This window comes from Dipodomys merriami, unplaced genomic scaffold (genome assembly GCF_024711535.1).
Source record: "Dipodomys merriami isolate MVZ:Mamm:240054 unplaced genomic scaffold, mDipMer1.0.p SCAF_238, whole genome shotgun sequence".
NCBI classification, from domain to species: domain Eukaryota; kingdom Metazoa; phylum Chordata; class Mammalia; order Rodentia; family Heteromyidae; genus Dipodomys; species Dipodomys merriami.
Window position 1 is genome coordinate 1,349,628 of NW_027203804.1, and position 10,858 is coordinate 1,360,485.

Here is a 10,858-nt window from a genome sequence, read left to right on the forward strand (position 1 = left end):
GAGGGAGCAATGTGGGTAAGGTGGCTCATTTTCACAGTAAACAAACAAACCTCACAAACCTTGCTGTAAATCCTGTAGGTTCCCATGAGAATTGTCCTTACCCAGGAAATATACACTTACTGTGTGAAACAAGGTTGTAGTGGAATTTAAATTCAAAGTTTTTTTTTTTTTTTAAAATAAGACATCAAAATTTGTGAATTGACCTTTAATTACTAAACAGTAACTCTTAAAAAGATTATTTGGGTCAAAATATTTAGGGAGAAAGTGTCCTCCACAATGAAAGAACGTATTGAGTTTACACTTCTCTGTTTTAATACTTTCCACAATGTCTGCATGTGAAGCACTGAAACACAGAAAAAAATCTGATTGGATACTTCAATGATTTCACATTTCTAAGTAGCTCAAAAATATAATATCCTTATTAACATGAGATAGTGAATACTTCTTTTATTACATAAGCCAAAAAGGTTGGGGATCAGAAAAGAATTGAGCAAATAGAAAAGGTAAGAAATCACGTTATTAGAAGCCCTAGCTAAGCGTTTTGGTTTCAGCAGTGGAGGGGGCCAAAACTTTTTTATATAGTGATATAGATTGTGTTAATGTTTTTGCTACCTAACGTGATTTTACTGAGCTTATTTGGCTGAGTATAATGCAGAACAAATTGAATGAAGACATGAAAATAAATTCCACCTCCAAATAAAAGAGTTTTCAAAGAGAAACCATGAAGATGTAGCATTGAGGAAGCATTATAGTGCTTCAGCTTCACTAGAATTGAAGACAGGAACCTGTGATTAATTGGAAATCAGGCAAGAGCTAAGAAGAGGACATAGAAGTAGGACATAGAAGTATTGTCCTTTGTAACAGACAATATCATCCAAGGAATTGGTGATTTAACTCTCTTCTTCTCCATACATCTTGTTGAGCAAATACAAGACCAAGAGGAAAATAACCTATTGAAATAATTTTGCAAAGAATAACTTCATTGTTCCTGATATTGTATCTAAGGAGATGCTTAAGAGAGAAGATAAAAGTTTTATGAGAGAAGATAAAAGTGGAGTATTCTTAGGTTTCCAAGCATCTTGTTAGCAAAATATCTTTGAGGTTACAAGTGATTGAACCAAAATGTGTTGGAATATTTATTTTTGTCGGCACTTTAGACACAAGAAGATTTCAAGGTAAAAGGAAAAAGAAAAAATTATAGCTAAATATTTGTGATTATAGGTTCTTTGACTGGATTTTTGGAGACAAAGTTTTGTATTAGCGTTGGTCCTCATTAACATAGTTGTTGGATTTTCGTGGCAACCAAATGAAAAGGGGAAGTTTAATGGACTCGCTTGAATAAGTAAACAGCATGATAGAAAATAGTGGCAAATAATATTTAATGAATTATTTTGAACAATTACTTTGTGAGAACAAAGAAGGAAAGATATAATTCAAAATCACTTGACGTTATTAAAAGTATGAAAATGGAGTAGTGAGGAGATTGAGAGAAAACAGAGAGGACTGTTTTCTCTCCAGTGGAGGAATAAGTTCTTGATCTTGTTTCTTCCATTCTGTCTTCACAAGCTATCAAGTGTGACTCAGGACTGGAGTATCCAGTTCAGACAAAGAGCACTCGCAGAAGAAAATATTTGCAGAAGATATAGGTGATTTATAACCTTAGACAATCTTTTTAAATCTAGTCAAAATCCTTCCCTACCCCAAACTGCCCTCTTTGAACAGTTTGTTTGCTTTTCCAAAGACTGCCCTTCATTAACTGCTTAAAATTTTGAGAGGTCATATTCATACTCTCTAGAGATTGCTGTTTGGTTGTCATTTTTGTGTGTTTTTGTTTGTTGTTTTTTTTTAACTGAATTTCAAAGGTTGTGCAAGTGTTTTACAATTAAATATGTCCATCAAATTGTGTAATGCTCCTGGATCAGAATCACTCCTTCTATCAATGTCAACCAACTCTTTCTCCAAGATTGAGTTCAGATTTAGCACTTCCTTCATTACATATGTACATTGAGTATACTAGCTGTACTTGCCCCTTGTTCCATTTTTCATTCATTCTATTTTTTTACTATTGTTCCTCTCTGGTTTCAATTTCCTGATAGTCATTCTGTTAAAGTGCCTGTTAATACTTTGAAAAGTTTATATACATTCCATGGAGTTTCACTCCCACATATACTTGAACTGATGTCAGCTTATATTTCCATAATTCATTCATCTGCAATAGCAATTTGCAGACTGGAGATGTGAAGCACTTAGACATGATTTTATTCGCGTTCATTTGGAAGATTAATCTTTAGTCAACAAGAAAATTTAAAAATGGCTTAGAATTTATTTCTAACTACCAGTTATTATAAATGGCTTTGTACAATGGTGTATGATTATTTTATTTTACATAGGATAATTTTTTCTACTACCTATAAGTTTTGGAAAAAGAAGAAAACTAAAATTTAAAACTTAGAGGAATATGACAGAAATAAAAGACAGATTTTATTTTTGTCACATCTCTCATCAGTACCCATATTCAAAACTTAAAGTCATATTTCTTACTATGTTAGACAGATAGGGAAAATATAAAACAACACATGATAAGGCAACTATTAGTCACTTTTTAAAATGTACTTTCTTATGTGATAAAAATTTACTTTATTAGCTAATATTTGGGTTTGAAATATGGGAGGCTGATCTATTTAACACATTTCTGGAAGGCACCTACTGAACAACACAAATGGTGGGGAGTACTATTTCTACATTTTGATGAATGGTTGAACTTGTTTGCTATTGGTGCTGGGTACGTAAATCAACTCTATTGTAAATAGCTCCCTACACTTGAAAACCTTGTAATGTCACTATCATCTACTTGTAAAGTGTTATTTTGGCAAATGTGATTTTAAATAGTTTATTTGAAAATGAATATACTTTCAGGAGATTAAATATAGGTTATCTTTGGTTTGAGAATGACAACATTTTTTTATACTACAGAACCTAGTTTTACTGAAGTACCAGTGTTTTGAAGCACTAAGGATATTATCAATTAATGTTTTTCTAAATTATATTTGACCTCTAAATCAAGTATTCCTAGCTTGGTAGGCCACTTATGGATCTAACATTACAGAAACTATTTTTTGGCTGCACTGAAATCTTTCATTAATCATTAGGAGAGGGGTATTAAAAATAATCTTGTTCATTTGTAATTTTGTTCACTCATATGGTCTGGTCATCTGTAAATTGAAAGTTTGAATTACAGTACTTTCTCTCTGATTTTGTGGTCTCATCTTTCATTTTAACTTGCCTTCCATTTCACAATTAAATTCTGCTACTTCTTGTAAGGAATTGGGGACCTGAAATATTATAGGAAATGAGAAATTGAGATGTCTTCAATTATTTTCTGTTGGCATGTTGCATGGGCCTATGTGAGAAGTCTTGCCCTTGTTTTCTGATGATACAGATAACTGGGAACTGGTATCCTCGGATCCGTGGGTCCTTCAAAAGAATAATAGCTTTTAGACATCATATCAGCAAAATTTGGGTATAATCAGTAAGAACGTTTCAGAAATATGGAGAAAAACACTTTGGGACCAGCGAGTTAAAACAATAAACAGAGCATCAGAGTAAAATCCGTTATAGATTAGCAGAAAACAATACTGTTATTTTACCATGTGAATTCAGAAGATCACGAACACTTAGAACGTATCACAAGTTTATACCGAAGATATTGCATTAATACTTTTTATATTCTAATATATATCCTAAATCTAATTATTTATATTCCATTCTATTTATTGGAATAAATGTCAATATATTTGTCAAATTATCAATTCTAGTAAGATTCACTGTGTGAAATTTAAAATCAGCACATATTTTATATTTATAAATATAAAATATATAAGTATATATAATATAAAAATTGTTTTGCATTGTTGTGTTGTGGTTAGGGAATCAAAGGCAACTCTGTTTTAAAGTATTATTCCATTATCTCTACCTCAGTGTTTGGTAGAGTTAGACTTCAAGCTTTACCATTTGTAGATTTACAGCCTAGAGGCAAGAGGAAACACTGTGATTAAAACATTACCAATTTAAGGCCTAATATCGAGGAGAAACTTATGGACTTTTCCAGGAGCTATGGAAATATTTGGTGATAGAGAGTCAGTAGTGTAAGTTCCTGCTTGGTTGGATGATAGACAGGCCAGGACAGTAGGTAATCATGCGTATGAAAATTTTTTCACCTTCTTGGCTTTAGCTACTTTTGAAATGATAGGTATAATAAACAATTATATTTTGATAAAATCCCTTCTAGTCTGAACAGTTATGACTGAACTGTTAATCTCTCTATGATCCCTTGTAACTAAGATTAGTTTTGTTCCAGTAAGACAATCTATGCTGTCAGGGTAAGATATTCTGGTTGGTCTGTTCCTACAAGGAAGAAGGGTAAAGGTTCAGGTAGACATTTGTCCCAGCAAGACCTCATTTGGGAAATTTTAAGCTGCGGAAGTTTAGAAGTAGCTCTCAAGCAAGGCTTACTTTGAACCCATTAGCTCTACAAAGCTAACTCAGTTGATAAATAAGTACTTGAAAAGCCATCACCTTTGGTCTTAGCTTTAAAGGCTTCAAAGTATGATCAAATTTAAAATGAAAACGACAAAATAGTCATTGACAAAAAAATTGTAAATATGAGCAATCGACCAAATGATATAAGCTTTTCCACTATACACAGAATTTTAGAGAAACAAGATCAATCGCATTTTAAGGAACAATAAGGGTTCCTTGTTACAAATAGGCAACCATGGATATATGCCTGTATAAAGATTGCATCATTAAGTACTTAAATTTAGAGGGTACTACATGCTTCAGCAGCAGGTCTACCCAAATTACAATACCAAAGAGATTAACATGGCACTTGCACAAGGATGATATGAAAATTTGTGAAGTATTCCATATTTTTCATTCTTCTGATGCAAGAAATATAAAAACAGTTATTAAAAAGTTGATTACAAAAATACAAGTGTAACAATACATGCAATTCATAGAATTAAAGGTTAGTTTGACATCAGTGTATTAAATCTTCACCTTAGAAAGGCCTTTACATAGCATAATCTTTACAAAACTTGAAATTAGATAACATTGTCATGTTATCCCAAAGAAATAAAATAATATAAGGACCTAGGAAAAAAAGGAATCTTAAACTTCTTCTATATGGAATGCAATCTGAAAGGACACATTTATTAATGAAACTATACATTATATAAAAATGTAGAATTCAAAGTATTATATATAGGAGCGAATGAAATAGATTATGGATATTGTACAAACATAGATATACTTTTTTCCTAAAAGCACCAGGAACATCTTTAGTTTCTATACTATTCATTTCAACAGATAAGTTAAAATTATTTCTGATTAAAAAATCACAAACTCTGCAGAAATCATTATAGATGTATACAAAAAATTCTTGAATATATTTTGACATCAGAGTCAGGCAATTCACTTGGAAGAATACCATGGAATCCATGAATTTTTAAAGTAAGATATTGCTGTTGCTTTGTATTGTGAAAAAAATGGTAGGGCCACAAAGGATGGACTGGCATTTTTGAAATTTAATAAACTTAACCAAAACATTACGACTTATGAAAACAATTTGTACAGCCTTCCACAACTTCAAAGAGGTAGTGATACATACTTATCCTTTTGGCAATATTAAATGCAGTTTCTTCCAAGCTGTTCTTCAAACTTGGTTTGATATAATGGTTCAACAGAGTACCTATTCGATTTCTATTCCCAGCAGCAACATGCAAGGCGGACAAGAGGCCTTTAGTTTGGGGATTGGTATCTTCCACTCTGGTATTATTCCACATATAAGCGCTGTGCAGGGGTGTCAGCCATTTAGAGTTATTGCATGAATATCTGCCTTGAGCTACCAACTCATGGACAATGTCTAAATGTCCACTCTAGGCTTCCATATGAAGAGGGGTATACTCATACTCATCCCTAGTATTCATTTGGGTGGCCTTTTTGGAAAGTAGTCTTCACACCATAGTAAGCGGATTAATTTTGGCATCCCAAAGAAGAAATTTGCTTGGATCCTACTCCATTTTTTTCTTGAAATTGATACAATTCCTCACTCTTTCATCTTGTTCCTTGTCTGAACATGAGGACCTTTGGTGTCTTCATGTGCAACTTATTCTAGGAATGAGAAAATAGGAAACAATGCCTTCTTTGTAAATGATTTGGGAAATATCATGTTATAGTGTAAGAGAACTCACTATTCAACATATGGGCTTTAAGAGTTTTCCAGTAGCTTTCTAATGTTGGTATCCAACATTAGAAAAAATGTATAATGCAGTAGTAAAATAGAAGTCCTTGGTATGACTACCTAAATTCTTGTTTTTTTAAAGACACTTGTTTTCATCTAAAAATAGTCCTGTCTATTGCCTTCAAGTGATTTTGATGATTGAAGATGCTTAATGAGAAGTCAAAATGTATTAGTAGTCCTTTACTATCAATGAAATTTCACTTTTTCTTCTTGGAAAATATAATGATCAAAGCAATAGTTCAGAATCAGCAAGCAATAGTTCAGAATCATGCTTCAAGTGCAAGTGAATCACCAGTAAGTAATCCTTGATTCCATTTTCCACAAAGTTTTGTCACAGATACAATCTCCCTGCCTTCTGTAGCTGCTTTCCTAGCCTGGACCTATTCCTTCATTGTACAGGAAAAGTGTGATTCAACTGATTTCAGTCAGATCTGTTAGTAGAATTATCAAGTATTTAGATCCTTTTTTAAAATTAGTTGTAGGGCCTGAACTCTGGGCCTGGGCACTGTCCTTTAGCTCTTCAAATCAAGGTAAGCGCTCTATAACTTGAGCCACAGAACAACTTCTGGATTTTTCTGTTTATGTGGTGCTGTTCTGGGAAATGGCAGAGCAGAAAGTGAAATGATGCAACTAAAAATATAGAAGCAAAATAAATTAGGATAATTATGGAGCAACCATATTGTCTATGAGAACCATGAAAGAGAAAGCGGAAAAGAGATACAGATGTGAAATGACATAGCTAGCCACAAAATCCATGCTTCTAATCAATTTACAGAGCAAACATTTTTTTTTATTTTTTAAAAGAGATGGAAATAGAATTTATGTGTTTACTTGAAAATAGTAAATACATTTTTAGTCGCCTACGTAAAGAGACACAGCTTTGACCAAATTACAGACAAGAATCTTAATCCTTGGGCTTTGAAGGTGGCTCAGTGGTAGAGTGCTTGTCTTGCAGCTTACTATAGTGTGGAGAGTACTTTCCTAAAAGGCCACTTATATGAATACTAGGGATGAGGATGAGTATACCCCTCTTCATCGCGAACCCTAGAGTGGACACCTAGACATTGCCCATAAGTTGATATCTCAAGGCAGATATTCATGCAATAACTGTGAATGGCTGGACACCGCTGCACAGTGCTTATATGTGGAACATATTGCAACAGCACACACACACACACACACCCCATGTACACACACAACATCAGATTTCTTCTTAAGTATTTTTTGTGTATGGTCTTTTAAGAAATTTACATTACTAACTTGAAATTCTGACAGGACAATATCATCACTGTACATCTTGCTTCTATGCTCTCAGTTTTAAATTACTATCTAAGTATGTGCATTACATATGTACAGGAAAAATTAAGAGCCACACGGGTGGCTCAGGTCTTTAATCCTACCTAATCAGAAAGACAAAATCTGATGACTGTTCTTTGAAACCAGACAAAAAAGTGCATTAGATTCTGGTTTGAAAGTAACTAGCAAAAGCTAGAAATGGAGCTGTAGTATGAGCAGTAAAATGCTAGAATTGAGAAAACTAAAACAAAAACATAACAAATTCTAGGACAGAGCCAGGCCATGAGTTCAACCTCCAGTATTGGCACCAAACTAATGAATGATGAATGAATGAATGAACTAAAAATAAATTAAGTGGTCACATGTGGAGAGACAATTAAAATATAACAACTGTGGTAATTGGATTATGTATTATTTTGTAATAAGTCAAATTATCTTTTTTCCTAATCACTAATATTTTAATTGAACTTTTATGTACAATAAACCCTGAATTTGGCATTCATGTATATGTGTGTGTACATGTGTGCACGTGTGTGTGTGTGTGTGTGTGTGTGTGTGTGTCTGCAGTTGCAATGTTGCTTGCCAATGTGGACAGAGTGAGGCTGAAAAGAGCTATGTTGCAATATTGTTATTTATCAGTGTTCCGGCCTGTCATTTCAGTGGAACCACCCTTCTGTACATTTTATTTGTAAAATAATAACATCATCATAATCAAAGCATTTACACCATTAAGTTAGATAAAAGAGATCACTTTCAGCTCTTAGTATATGCTAGTAAAGAAGATACACATATAATTAGGTAGTAAGTTATTGCTGTAACATGACTGTCAATACAAAATATGTATTTGACCTCTTAAATTGGATATACTTTAAAGATATACTCATAGAGTAATTTTGACCAACTTGACCAAACAGGTATTACTCTCCGGTTATTCCTGTGAAACTCAAGGTGGATAAACTCTTTCCGGATTTCTGTTGAAAATAACTTTCTTTGTAAGATTGTATCTATTCACACTAAGATAATAAACCGTATTTTTTAGGTTTGAATATCCCATCGTATTGACTGAAAATCAGTATTGTGGATATGTTTGTTAGATATACATTGCAAAAACAAACAAAAAGCATGTGTCACCTCCAGATTGTGGATGCATTTGAAGTTGTATTATACATACAAAGGTTTCTTCATTAATAGTACTTTTGTGGGAGTAACTATCACAACTTTAACAAATAAGGCTTTTTGAATATCCTTTCCAATATAAATAACATCCCAGAGCGAGTTTTGCAATTTCTGAAAACCCTTTGAATATTTTAGTGTTATTTCAGTTCATTGACTATACAGCTAAATACATTTCTGAAATAAACATTGTTAAAATCTGAAAATGTAAGTGGGTATATAGGCTTTTTATGCATCATTTTATGAAAAGCCAGTTTTTATGAAAATAAAAGATATAGAATAAAAGAATGGAAGTGAATTGGGTGAGCTAATTATTAGTATAAATTTATTTTCTATTAGCAAAGTCCTTTGAATATATATGATGAAGTTAAATTATGTCCTTCGTGACACTATGCTTCAGTTATTTTTAGAATCTTTGTAGTTATAAGAGTGAATTTGTAGTATAAATAAATGTCTTTGAAAATGATTAGGATTAATCTTGTTTTATGTTTCCTACTCCCAAGAAAATGAATTATTTTCAAGTGTTAACAGTTTACAATTGAATCTTCAGTATCATAAGAAATTTTGAACAAATATAGTAGTATTGATATCTTTTTTTCGGGGGTGGGGGGTCTGGTAGTGGGGCCTGAACTCTGGGCCTGGGCGCTGTGCCTCAGCTCTTCAGTTCAAGGCTAGCGGTCTTCCACTTGAGCCACAGCACCACTTGCGGTTTGTTTTCTTTTTGCTTATGTGGTGCTGAGGAATCGAACCCAGGGCTTCATGCATGCAAGGCAAGCGCTCTACCACTGAGCCACCTTCCCAGCCCTTAATGTCTTTTTAAACCAATTGTATTCACAAGTTGGAGAGGCTTTAATTCATGCTTAGGCCTTCTTGTCTATGATTTTTTATCCTCTCATTCCTAACATTAATAATAGGTCAGACTGCATTTTTGGTTACATGAAAGGTAAATTATTTATCTGGGGTCAAAGGTGATTTTTATATCAGTGTTGCTTTAATAGCATTTTAAAGTCGTACCTTTGTCTCAAAATGTTGGGTATAAATAGCAATCAAAATACTTCTAATGGTAAACAACTTTGTTGAGCTACAATGTGGAAATGATTGGTCCATAAGACCTGCAGTCTGTTTCCATCAGGAATTGGGGAGGTCATTCTTTCAGTAAGACAGTGTTAAACAGAGTTAGGGTCCCCAGGCAGTGCAGGGTTGAGTGAAGGGATAGAATATGATTTCTGCTATTTTGACCTAGAAATCAAGAATGTTATACTTTAGCAGTTCCTTTCACCAGGGAGGTTAGCATTGATTCTGAACTTCGAGTTTTCATATTACAGTTCCCTATTTTCTAACAAAGGTAAACTGAAATATTATGAGTGTACACAATAATTCTGGGAATTTTTCCTAGAATTTTAGTCACAAAATAGAATGAGGTTAATTGATACATTCGGGGATGGACCTCAGGCTAACACTTACCATGTGTGCAATGTTGTACTAGTAATTACAACTCTGAAGAATTAAAAATGTAAGTAGTTCCACTTTATGGAATTATTCTGAGGATTAAATTAGATACCATAGGTAAAGTACTTGGAAAAATAATCAATTAGCATTTGGTACATTCTACCTGTTATTTTATCATGTGGTGAATTCTAACATTTTTACTGTGATTTTTATTGTGTCTCTTTCTGATGTGCAATGTGATATATTGATATTCATTGCATTGATCATTTTTCTCTCACTATGAGGAAAATACCTGCAAAGAAAATTTCTGAGGAGGAAACTATTATATTGACTCATGGTTTAAGAGAACACAGTTTAAGATCAGATGTCTCCATTGTTTTTAATTATATTTTTATTATTTTAACTAGTTGTACAAGGGAATTTCCATTCAATAAATCATGATTTAAGTGTAATGGATCTTTATATAACTTTTCCCTACACTTTTTTTCTTTTTTATTTCTTTTTTATTTTATTTTATTTTTTGGTGAACATACTGTACCAAGAAGTTACAATTACATGGGAAAGATAATGAGTACATTTCTTATCAAGCATTGCAGCCTCCTCCTTTGTTTACCCTTCACATCCGTTCCCAGCCTCCCC

General features: G+C 33.1%; 1 pseudogene; it reads left to right on the forward strand.

Annotated features, from left to right (window-relative positions):
• Positions 1-4,833: 4,833 nt before the first annotated feature.
• On the forward strand, positions 4,834-4,933 carry LOC138835429 (U6 spliceosomal RNA; annotated as a pseudogene).
• Positions 4,934-10,858: the final 5,925 nt, after the last annotated feature.